The sequence below is a fragment of the Hevea brasiliensis genome, chromosome 13 (assembly GCF_030052815.1).
Source record: "Hevea brasiliensis isolate MT/VB/25A 57/8 chromosome 13, ASM3005281v1, whole genome shotgun sequence".
Classification (NCBI taxonomy): Eukaryota; Viridiplantae; Streptophyta; class Magnoliopsida; order Malpighiales; family Euphorbiaceae; genus Hevea; species Hevea brasiliensis.
Window position 1 is genome coordinate 91,110,862 of NC_079505.1, and position 14,221 is coordinate 91,125,082.

The following is a 14,221-nucleotide window of genomic DNA, read 5'->3' on the forward strand; positions in this document are numbered from 1 at the left end:
ATAAAAGATAATTTCTTTGCACCAAAAAAAATAAATTATCAAACCAATTTCTCTATATCATTAAATTAAATAGAGGATTAGTCATGTTTAAATAGGATTATGAGAATAAATCTTAAATAGAGACTCTTTTTTTACAAGAAAATAGAGACTTATATTCAAATAAGAATAAAGTCTTTACTCATATTAAAATATCTAAATAAACCATATAATTGGGCTACATACACTTGAATAGCTTACTTTATCTTGAAATTTTTTATCTTATGTATTTATTTAATAAAAATGTTAAAATGAACTTGAATAGAAGACTCAAGACACCTGTAGACCCTTATTTTGTGATGAGTATGTGCATTGAGGCCGTGGGAAACCCGATGATGAAAAATTATATATGACTGTAAGATGTAATTGGAGGCATGGAGCTGAATTATTAATTCCGTGGCATGATCTTGAAAAAAATAAAAATAATAATAAAATTTTGGGGAAATTAATTTAATTAAATTTAAATAAAATTTTATTTTGTTTAAATTTAATATGGGTAATTCTTAAATGGATCTAATTAAGTTTAATTGGGCTCTATGGGCCTAAGAAAGCCTAGTTAGGAATTTTAAATGGGACCCATTTAATTATTTTCTAAAAATTAAAATAACAAAATATCTCTCTCCTCCTTGACCCCACTCTCTTCCTCACTCCCTATTGGTGCCTTCCATTTTTTCCTGTCTTCCTATTGGTTGAAACACCTCACCCATATCCCAGTCTTATTCGAACTCTGCAATTGTAGTTGTTTAAATCATCTAAACTTTATCATCCTAAGACTCCAAACCCTATCACACCTCTCTCCCAAAACCCTATAAATACCCTACTAGAGAAGAGGAGGAAAAAAGGAAAGAGGAAGAGAAAATTCAGAGCTACAGAAAATTTGGAGATATTCAAGACTCTTTGAGTTTTTCCTTATTTTTTCTTTTCTTCAAGAAGATTTTCATACAAGATTTCTGGAAGGTCAGTTTTTGTTGTTTTCTTTTCAAGATTCAAGATCTATGCCACACAATATTTTAATTCTATGCTCTTTGTCTTCAATTTATTTTATATGTTCATATAGATCATGTAATCATGTTTAATTTGAGGATACACAACTCACATGTTTAGTTTCATCTCTCGTATTTTTATTATTTTTCTTTATTTTCTAAATCTGTAAAAAATTTGTAAAAATTATATTCATATTCTACACGAAATTTCATTAATTTTAGGCTCAAGAATCACTAAAAAAGCTTTAATATTTTGTATGTTATGGCTGTTTGAAGTTAGGGTTCCTGTAAAATCTGATTTGCAGGATATCCGACTTGTGGAGCCCATATCTCCCTTGTTTCTTAATATTTTTGTGCAAATCTAGTGTCTAAAATTAACTTCAGAATCTTATGAATCTTTTCCAATTGGTTTTGCATTCATATCTTTTGTGGTTAATGAGTTATGAATTTTACAAAAAAGTAGTACGATTCTGTCACTTAGAAGAGTTACGATTTATGTAGATCATTCGGCTAGGGTTTTGTTTGATTTATAAATTTTATGTTATTGTATGATATGTAGGCTGTCTTCTGTAATTTTTTTATGATTTTTAGGCGTGTTTAACTATTTTTAAAAATTCGAATTTCTTGCTACTGTTAATCTGCCAGAATTTGAAAATTGTATATTTGTGCATGTTCTTGTATTTTCTTAGGTTTTAATTGATATTTGATCTATTTTCTGTATTCTTTTAATTCAAGAAGTGTTATAAAGTGTTTGGATCATGTTAGAAGACTTAGACCATCAGGTAGTTGTAACTAATTAGGAATCTTAACCCTTTAGGAGACTAGAGTTAGAATCCAATGTAAATTGTTATTAATATTTTCTTTATTTCTTTTATTTTCTTTAGTTTCTTTATTTTTTATTACAAACAAAATTGGTAAGTAGCCCTAAGGTAAGTACCAAAGAGGGCATTTGCGTGGAGCTTATATGGAGCTAAACGGGAGTAAGTCAGGGATATCATTGCCATACTAGAAGAGAATGCCCATTTTTAATGGTAGCTTGCTAATGGCAAATGCATTTACCAATGAGTAAGTAGTTCTAAACTTCTCGAATAACCATTGGTATGAAATTGTAGTAATAATAGAACTTTTATTTGGTAAATTAAAATTAACTTTGTTTTTAATTTAACTGACTTTTGCATGTAATTAATTTAAATAAATACTTTGTAAATTAAAATTAATCTTGTTTGTAAATTAAACTAACATTGGCATGTAAAATAAATTTAATTTAATACTTGGTAATTGTAAAATAAATTTGCATGTTAGAAATCTTTTTTAGGTTGTGATTATTTGGGACTTATGTGATATTAGAATAAATTACACATGTACATAATTAACTTAGTTTAATTATCCTTAGGGTAACTTGGTGAAAATTAATTAATTATGTTAAATAGAAACGTAGGGTTATTTGAAATTGAATTTGTTTGTGAATTAAATTCCCAATAATAAATTAATTTTAGTCATCTGGTAAATATCATTTAAATAATTAGCAACCCCATAGATAGGAATTACTTGTGCATGAAAATTGTGTGTAAACAACAACCCTTTTTGTGAATTACTTGTGTGTGTAGGATTAGAATTGCATTTTTTAGGATAAAGTTTAATAAAGGAATAATAAACAAGACTTCTAGAAACATTAGTAGAGGACTGGCACTCAAATTAACGAGGTTAGACCAGGCGTAAGGGGTGCCTAACACCTTCCCCTTACGTACCCACTATCCCGAACCTAGACATTGGGCTATGGTAATGACGGTTGTGGAAACTCTGCAAGGAGTAAGTTGCCATCCATGACCCTCGGAAGAAACACTGAATATGTCCCGGTTATTACCCGGGTGGCGACTCCTGTCTATCTATGCCTTTGTGGCATAAATCCTTAGTACCGTGGTAGTGTTATGGGAAGACAGTGATCGACCGGTGGTTTGATTCTATTAGGATTGTATGAAGTGCATGTCTAGGAAATCTTTGTCTAAGGAGGTGGTACTTAAGTGAGACCATTGTGACTCCACCATCTTTCCCGGCATTACGGTGCATTTTATATAATTCTAATGGATGATATTTCGCCTCACGCCCCACCCCTACGCTTTGGCGACTCATCGGGATTAAATGGATAGTTACTCCAACATGTTTCTATTAGTCTAATATTTTTCCTCTGTTAAATTTTTTTAATTGCACTAAACTATCTCACGGATCACACTTACCCTTTTAGCCAGTTAGTACTAGCCAAGGAAAACATAGCTCTACTCGAGCTATGACGAATTGGTGAATGCTAGCACCCCATGCCTGTACCTTCGAGTATATAAAAGAGCCATAGCTCCGGCCGTTGTGCTTAATGGACAAGCTCTCGCATGGGTGACCCTTTTCCTACCTAATAAAGCCCATGAGCCATAGATTTTAACCCTAGGTACCCCGTAGATTTTTGTTGTGCTGGATTCGTATCCTTACTATTCAAACCATAAGTTTTAGTGGTAGTTGAGATGAACCTAGGCCTATGCATAAACCCAATGTGTGTATAGGCCCAAGTCCATTTTAAAACCCATGTTAAGCAAGAGGATGCTTACTTATGGTTAAACTTTAAGGATACAAATCATTTGTTTATAGAGGAAAGGTCGTCCTGGACCACCCCCTGTTGGTGTGTCTAGTGTACCATAGCCTAGGATAGAATTTTTTCTTTCCCTGCACGTGAGAGTTGAAGGTATAAGGGGGCGAAGATTCAGTTCTGGAGATTTTTTTTTTTTTTTTTTTTTTTTTTTTTTTAGTTTTGATTCAGTCTTTGGTTCGATTTTAGTTCAGTTTATATGGTCCAGTTTTGGTTGGTTCTGTTCTATTGGTATGGTTGATTTTGGTTTTGTAAAAGTAAAGGCCAAAAAAAAAAAAAAAAAAAAAAAAAAGAAAAAAAAATGGTCCATTTATGCATTGCATTCATGTACATAGCATGCTTAGGCTAATCCTTAAATCCTTTTTTTTTTTTTTAGCAAACATAGCCTCAAAACACACCAAAGAGACTTCCAATCAGGTCACTTGGGTTAGGGAATGGAAGAGACTAGTAAGGATTTCTCCTGCACTACTTAAGATGGAAAAAACTATGGCCGTGCTTGACGAAATATTGAATGCCAAGATGTTTGAGCTAGAAGAGACAATTGTGGTCAACTTTAGAAAGAGGCCCCAAGGTAGGCCAATTAAGTGGCATTAAAGTTATTGAGGTTCAAATTGTGTCTCTCACCCCAAGGAGATTTTTTCCAATTCAGCCAACCCTTATCTGAAGTTTTGGAGCTTCTCAAGGTTCAAGACCTCCTGTAGCTCTTAGCACCCAGACCACTACCAAATCCACTCCCACCTAGCTATGATATCAACCAATGTTGCCGATTCTACTAAGCCCACAGTCATGACACCGATTGATGCTTTCAATTTAAGCATGATATCTAAGACCTAATTGATGCCAAAAGGATAATTGACCCAGAAAATCAACCCAAAAGCCCCATGCCTAGCCAAAATTTCCACCTACATCAGGTCTCTACATGATCTCCATCACCCCAAAAAACCCTAACAGAATTATTAACTTTATCCAACCCATCCAAAAGCCCAATGAACTTATCCAACCCATCCAAAAGCCCAATGAACTTATCCAACCCATTAAAAAGCCCAGTGAACCTATCCAACCCATCCAAAAGCTCAATGAACCTCAGTCTATAATGGTTGTTGACATTTGTGATAATTCTAGCTATGATGAGGGTCCTTTAGATGTTTGGACCAATTTTGATGAGGAGGTAGTTGCATTACAACTAGATGGTTTAGTTCCACTAGTGTCTGATTTTCAAGTTGTCGAGATCTATAAAAACTAGATGGATCTAAAAGTGGCTACTATGAAGAAAGGGATGGAGTTTTTTCTTAGCACAGGCTTAGAAGAAAATATAGATGGTCTGGTGACTTTTCTTGAGATGATGGGGCAGATCACGAGTCATGGTTTAGGCTATGAGCTAACAGAAGAGGAAGAAGAGCTAAAGCCTCCTAAGTTCTTGAAAGAGGGGGCAATTACCTTGACATATGATTAGGGGTTACCACATGTGAAATAGCTAAAGCAAAAAATCAGCACCATTGATCTGAGGACTGCATGAAAAGCCAAACACCTAAAGCTACACCCCTATGTTTGAGTCTATCTTTTGTAATGCTCACAGTAGTGATATTGATGTTTCCAATTTTGATGTACTTGATAAAGATTTCGAGGCCAAGATCAATAACATTCCCAGTCCTTCTGCTTACTTGTTTGATGTTTATTCTAATGGGCATATGCATGGCATTCATGATCATTTAGAATCTATTTTTGTTAATGCATCAAAATCGATCTCTATTAATTTGTCTTTGTGTTGCATCTTATTAAAAAGATTTTGAGAATCACATATGAGTTATCACAAGTTTTATAGAGGAGGAATCAAGATATTGCAAATGCTCTTAAAATATCACTTATAAGTGATAAGAGAAAATGGTTGGGAATCTTTGTTACTTTAAGAAATGACAAATCTTCATCACTGTCGTGTTGAGTTATTTTATTCTATGATTGATATGCAGTTTCAAGAACTTAATAATCGATTTGATAAAGTGAATACAAATTTACTTTTATGTATCGCATGTCTTGATCCTAATGACTCATTTTCTGCATTCGATACGGACAAATTGATTCAACTCGCAAAATTTTATTCATATAAATTTTCTCCAGTTACTCTAATTGAACTTGAATCTTAACTTGAGAACTTTGTCTTTGATATGCGTATGGATAAGAAATTTTTTGAAGTGAGTGGAATTAGAGGTCTTGCTGAGAAGATAGTTGCTATAAGAAAGCATATTATTTTTCTTTCGGTATATTTGTTAGTCAAATTATTATTAATCTTATCAGTTGCTATAGGTACAGTAGAAATAGTTTTTTTTTGCAATGAATATCATTAAAATTTCACTTCGTAATAGAATAAGAGACGGGCTACTAAATGATTGTTTGGTGAATTATATTGAAAGAGATGTATTTGTGAGTATTGACAATAAAGTTATTATGAATAGATTTTAATTAATGAAAAATATATGAGAATTATTGTAATTTAATTGTAACAGTTTATTAATAATTTTTAAGCATTCTTCTTGTCAATTTATATTTTTATAAATTATATATTTTAATTGTTCCCCCTTCAGTTAAATTCCTGGCTCTGTCAATGCGAATAAGATTCTAAAAGAAACGAAATTATGTTAAAAATACTAAAATTCATTAATTACTATAGAATAGAACTCTAAAAGAAATGAAATTATGTTAAAATTACTAAAATTCTTTTACTAATTAAAATTTGATAAAATTATAATTATATATTTTTTATAAATATAAATTAAAACTATATTTTTATGATATTAAAATTTTAAATTGAGATAGATTTATAATAGAAAATGAATTTATTATTCTATGATACTCTTATTTACTTAAAATATATATTAATTTTAAATAATTAATTAGATTTAATCATTTATTATTACAATAAAAAATAATCATGTTCTTAATATGTCACTCCTAATAATAATAATAATAATAATAATAATAATAATAATTAAATTTAATTATCATATTAAACTTTAATATTAATTTATTTTTCTTACATATAAAAAATATTTATTAATTTAAAATTATTTTTATAGTAAATTAATATATATATATATATATAGAGAGAGAGAGAGAGAGAGAGAGAGAGAGTTTTAACTTTAATTGTTTGTAAGGTCATATAATTTAAATAAATTTCTTTTATTCAAATTATAACTTCTTTTATCAATTTCATGGTCTATCTAATTTTATTATTTAAGAAGTATAGTATACATATTATAAGAGATTTATAACTTTGTAATTAAAGGATAATATACCTATAGCCATCACAATGGAAAAAACGAAAAAGTGCATTACTAAACGAAATAAGCTGCATGATCTAAGTGTTTATGGTAAGATGGCTAGATGCAGGGAGTCATATTGAAGTTGCCTAATAACAATGCCAGTATCATGGACAAAGCAAAGATTATAATGATCATAATAAAAATGGATAAATTTCAATAACTATCTCTAAATTTATATAGTTATAACACTACAGTCTTTTAACTTTAAAATATAACATAAAACCCCCTAAACTTTCAAATTTTACCCAGTAAAATTCTTCTGACATTTAATTACTGATTTTTCAGTTAGAAATTGATGTGAATAGTTCCCGCATAGCACTTAGTCAATATTTCTCTCTCTTCTGTTATGCAAAGTATAAAATTATTCTCTTTACGCATGAAAAATTATTCTGTCTATAGAGAGAAAAATAATTCAATTTACATATAGCTTGAGAAAGAAAAGAGAAATGCTGACTGAACTCCATGCTGGAACTGTCCAGGTCAGCGTCTAACTGAAAAATTAGTAATTATATATTAGAATGATTTTACTGGGTAAAATTTGAAAGTTGATAGGTTTTATGTTACATTTTTAAGTTGAGGGACTATAATGTTACAATTAGATAAGTTCAAAGACATTTATCATAATAAAAATCTATCTATATATGTAAAGTAAACAGATTTTCCCTTACTATTATCACATAGGATTTCAAATGAATCACAATTATATCAAATGGCAAATTTTAATATATATATATATATATATATATATATAGTAAAGAGATATTCCCTAAAAAATGACGCATGGTATTTTCCTTGAAAAGCTTGTCACGTATCACCTTTTATAAATACTCTCATTTATACTAATTATTATTTAATTTTTTTTATTTCCCTTTTAATTATCATTATTATTTATAATACCATCTTAACATTTATTATTTAAATTATTATTTCTTTTAAAATTTAATTTTTAAAAATTAAGATATTTTGGAGTTAAATTCAAATTTAAAAATTATTTATATTATTTTATAAATACTAATTATTATTTAATATTTTTATTTCTTTTTTCATCATCATTATTATTTACAATACTACCTTAACATTTATAATTTAAATTATTATTTTTTCTAATTTTATTTTTAAAAATTAAGGCATTTTATGATTAAATGCAATATTTAAAAATTATTTATATTATTTTTTTATAAATTTATTTATACAAAAATATTATTTACTGCATGTTACTCTTCATAATAATAATAATAATAATAATAATAATAATAATAATAATAATAATAGATCATTAATAGCTATTAGTTTAAAGAAAGTTAATTATTAATTTATAATCTCATAATCAATCATAAATACTCTCATTTATACTGTTCCGCCTAAAATGGGAATGAATTAGGGTTATGTATTTTCTATGCAATTCCAAATGTGAAGTAAGTTTTCGTATCTTATTAGTGAAAGACAAGTGAACCTGATTTTAACAGTCGGCATTGTAACCATGAAAATGGCTCCTTTTTTAGTGAGATTATATGAACAAATGCCTAAACCAGTACTCCATCGCTTTGCCTAGCAGCACGATTGTAATATTTATATTATTGGTTTTATAAATACATTTATATAAAAATATTATTTATCACATGTCTCTCTCCATAATAATAATAATTATAGTTTAAAAAAAATAATTTAACAACAAAAACAATAAAAATAATAATAACAATAAAAAATAGTGATGACCATTAACTTAAAAAAAATTAGCTATCATATTCAACTATCATATAATTTAATCAACCTTAAATTATTTCATATCTTTAATAAATATTTTTATTATATTGTTATATTTTCTATTATTTTTATTGTAAAATCTTTGTTAAAAAGGTAAAAAGTATAGTCTACATAAAAAATTATAAAAATAAAATATACAGATTTGACTTATTTATAATTAATATGTATTAATTTTTATATTAATAATTTAATATTCTTTTTATTTCACTTTCCTATGTTAATTAATGTTTACTATTATTATTATCATTATGACTAATTTATGGTCAACTTATGGCCATTAAATTAAAATGGCTAAATAAATGAGAAATATTTTACTGTTATGAAAAATGAATTTAAAAATAAAATGCAAAGATGATTATTTCGAAAATTTAACTATAAGTAAAGATATTTAAAAAAAAAGTTACAATATTAAAATTATAAAATCTGCCTTCTAAAAAATAGTATGTATTTTTAATATTTATTATGTTAATAAAAAATAAGGAAATTTTAAAATTTTAATTTTTGTGAAATATATTTATCTTATATTATAAATTTATGTAAAACGATAACCATTTTTGTAAAAAAATTATTTTATAAAAAATATATCAAATTAATAAAAAAATTTACACTTTATAAAATTTTAAGGATATAATATTTTTAAAAATAATATAATAAAATGTTATTTTTAATTAATAATAATATTATATATATTTATTATTATTAAAATTAAATAATTCAATTCATTATTAGTAATTTAATATATTTTTATTATATTAATAATAAAAAATTACATTTATATATTTTTAAATAATATTATTTTCTCATTAATTTAATATATTTTCTGTAATCTAGATATAAAAATTATAAGATAAAATATAAAAATTTCATGAAATTTAAATTATTTTTTGAATAAAACAATTTTATTACGTTTTAGTTGGAATAATAATAGAAACTACTATTACCATATATATAAAAAGAATTAAATATATATTTTAATTAATTACATCATAAATTAATTAAAAATTTGTTGTTATAATAGATAAATTTTTTTTTCAAATTAAATTAAATAAAAGAGATATTTTAATTGAAAAATTATTTAATAGTAATGTAATTAAAAATTAAATTAAAAAATAAAAAATATAAATTATCCATACATAGTGTGGGCATTATACTAGTTTATCTATATATATATAAAGCGGACACCTTTTCCCTATTGTTGCCACAAAATTTTAAAATTGTTACCTTTATACCAAGTGATAATATTTAAAGCTTGCAGATTTTTCTCTGGTGTTGCCACATAAAATTATAAAACAGTTAAATTTATGTCAAATTGCGATATTTAATTGAATTTATTGATGGCAATTTTTTTCTTGCCACATAGGATTTTAAATGAATTACATTTATGCCTAATGACAATCTTATTGATAGTAATTAAAAAAAAATCAACTAAATTGAATTTATTGATATTTATTAAATTTCATATAGTATTTATAGAATATTGATTTTTCATTAATCAATTTTGACCTTCCACATGCATACAATGATAAATTTTTCTTAATATCCTATATGGTTATAATATATAATTGTTATTTAATTTTAATTTAATTTTTAAATTATAATCCAAATTTAATCTTTAATCACCCAAACAAATATAAAAAAGATCTTCAAAATGTTTCTTAGTCACCTGCGTATTTTTATTTTCATCAATATGAGAGTTCAATTCCTTGAGTATAAAAAACAATGTTCAAAAAAACCGTATTTAAAACATTTATCTTAGTAAGTTAAAGTAGCATATTACTAACTGAATCAACTTAAGTTGATGAGAAGTGAAACCATTTAGATAAAAAGCTAGCAGTATCTTGTAGAAAATAGTCTAAAACTGTTATCTGGAGTGATTTGAAGTCCCCTGTAACTGAGACCTCCCATTTCCATTTCTCAATAACCCATCAAGCCATTCATGCAATATGTTATTCATTCTTTTACTGCAAAGAACACCGGTCAAGCATCTTAATGCTTTTTCTTCTTGCCTTCTAATAAATAAGATAATTCTTGTAACACCCATCACCCGTCTACAGTGTAGCCGAGCAATGAATGCACATTCAGTGCCGGAGCACCCTATCTTATGCTGTCTTGTTCACTATTAATTTTAAAACTTTATTTGTTCAAAAATGGTTTAGGCACTAACGTTATTTATTAAAGTCTGACTAATGTGGTAAATACCATATGGTCTCAATAATCATAATCACAGTCTCATTCATAATCACACTCAGCTCTTATATCGAAATTCTCAATTTCATCAATGTACATAATTTGCAACTAATTGCATAAAATCACAGTCTACATGTTATATAGTTTAATTAAATTACAGACTTATTCAATACAATTTCTTAATTTGAATTACAATATAAGAAATAATTAAAATATACAAAATACATTATATGCTTAATGTGAGCCCTATCTACATGCATTGCTGAGGAGGTGACAACTTTGAACTTTTCTGACACTTCTGCAGATCTGGACTCCAAAAATCTCAGTCAACTGTCTACTGGTTTTACCTTCAGTACCTGCGCGAGGAAACATTTCCTTCGCACTAAGCATTTCTGCTTAGTGGTGCAATAATACAACAATGAAATAATATATACAAATAAAGAAAGAAATAAATCATAATTTGGATACTCAAGAATCAATTTAATTTGGTATGATATTTATAGTATAAACTATCTTATATACTAGTTTGTTCCTCTTTGGAAGTGCTTAGTTTATAATCTTTCAATAAATATACTCAGTATACAAATTATTCTAACTATATTATATTTTAAGTCTTTACGATTCTGCAAATTATCGAGCCGTCACACCATCTGTCACAAAGTGTCTTCCGGTGTGCAAACAGTGGATGAAATAGCACTGGGTACCTAGTACCTTGGGTCATCACAACATTGATCGCAAAGTATCTCCCGTTGTGCAAACAGTGGATGAAATAGCATTGGGCACTTAGTACCTCGAGCCGTCACACCATCGGTTACAAAATATCTCCCGGTATGCAAACAGTGGGGCTAAGGAGCCATATAATCAATCAGGCAATAAGCCAAGTATAATAACACAATCCGTATAGTCATAGGATATTAAAATCACAGTGCAACATAATAAGCCATAAAACATAGTGTGGCGTGAAGCCATTTACAATATAGCTGTCAGTACCCTATTGGTATGCCAACCCATCCAAACTAGTCAACTAGGCAATACTAGGGCATTTACAAGCTCAAATATTTAATTATTTATTCTTAGAGTTTATAAGTCATTATGCCTTTCACTGGTCAACAAAAATGTTGACCCTTTTTATACATCATGGATATGTTGATTCTAGTATCAACATGTCACAATTTGCATTTCAATATGATGCCAATATAGTACAATTTACAATTCTCACAAGTTGACATTTATTGTCAATTTATTTCTAGGCTTTATTGTATAGTATTACCAATTTTTCAGTTTTGGTATGCTAGATTGATCTAGCTAAATGTCATGTTTTCATTAGTTTTTAGCTTCTGGTTAAAGAAGCAAATCTATAGCTCTATGCCTTATTGAACTTTTGGCACTAATTTCAGGTCATTCTGAGTTGTATAGACCAAAATATGGTCAATTTACTAAAGCTGGATAGATTGTATTTTCAATGCAAATTTAAGTCATTTTTAGGTCAAATTTAATTTTGGCAAATTTAGTACCCTAATTTGGGCAAATAATTTGACTTGGTTCTGGTCATTTCTGGGCTTTGGTGTCTTCATAAGAGTTATAGCTCTATGTCTAAGCTTTCCACTGATATAAATTGCAGGTCATTTTGACTTGTTTTGAGTGAGTTATGGTCAAATGAGTGACTACTGTTCATATGGTCAAATTCTGGGTTGCAATGGTTCTCGATAGTTTTGATACCTCAACTTGTGTAAGCAATTTGACTTAGTAAATGACATTTCTGGATTCTATGATCTTCACCAAAGTTGTAGCCCTATGTCTAAGCTTTCCAATGGTATAAATTTCAAATCATTTGAACATGTCTACAGTGAGTTATGGTCATTTGATTGACTACTGTTCATATAGTCAAAAATTCTGGGTTCACTAATGGCAATCCTGATTTGGTCACTTTTTAGGTCACTTTCTAGGCAGAATTTTGGCATAACTTCTCCATGAAAATTGGTCCATTACAAGTCTAATTTTACCTCCAATTAACCTTATACTAATTAGGGTCACACATTTTTATTTATGGCTTAATTTATCTACTATTTTCAACATAACACAACCTGTACAAGAATTTACACCTCCAATTGTCATTCCTCCTTCTCCTAAAACTACAATTCTGCATTGATGACACTTCTATATCGTTCATTACATCTCAAATTTGTCAATTTTCTAATAGGTTACACTAGTCCACAATGTTCAATACACATTCCTAAATTAAATAGTCAAAGTCAACAATATAGATATAAAAACTACTAATCAATACATGTAATCTCAATTAGCAACATGTATTATACTTTCACCATTCATCAATACCATAATTCATTAATCAAATTCGTGTAATTAACCATCTACCAAACCCATCAAAGCTGCCAGAAATTACCACTTTCTCTTAGGTCTCCAAAAGTTGTTCAAACCCTAAATTAAATACCCAATCACCACATACTCACGAAATTGACGTAGTAGTACATAAAAATACCCTAATCAACCTTAATTCCCATTAAATACATGTATGAACAACTCAATTACCTTCCACTTCCATGGCTGCCAAAAATTGTACACATCAATAACTTATCAAAACCTTCAAATTTCTTCACCATTCAACTCATCTCAACCTTAAAACAAAGTTTAATAAAGTAAGGAATGAAAAACTAACACTAACCTCAACTTGAGCTTGATTAAACTTCACTAAACTTCATTCTTTTTGCTCTCAATATGCTGCTCAAGGTGTATAGACTAGGTTTAATGAAGAATTCTTGAAGAAACTAGGGCTTGATCATGGAGAGAGAAAGCTTCCATGGAGGTGCGGCAATGGAGGAATTTAAGGGCTCCAATTCGACAAGAAGAAGATGAATCTTTTAGTGGAAAAATCTGTCCTAGTAGTCCTTATATACTCCACTAATGCCCCACTAATCATAATTAAAAATTGGATTAATTCAAGATTTCCTTTAATTGCAATTATGCCCTCTAATTCCCTTAAATTACATGTTATATTTCATTTTTTATTAAATTTTCAAAATTTAATACCACTTATTTTTAATAGATATTTAAGTCAAAAGTCTACTCTATGTGTCAATTAACCAAAATGCCCCTTTTCGGGTTGTATTTTAAATTTTTCGATAACACCGATTTAATCCTTGACCCGCCGATTTCTTTAATTTTCATTTTTTGTTTATACTGACTTACTAATTTTCTTTGACATTTCCAATGTCAATTATACCTCAGTAGACCTTTAATTAGGTCCCAAAAATATTTCCTAGGGTTCTCCGCGGTCCTCTCCA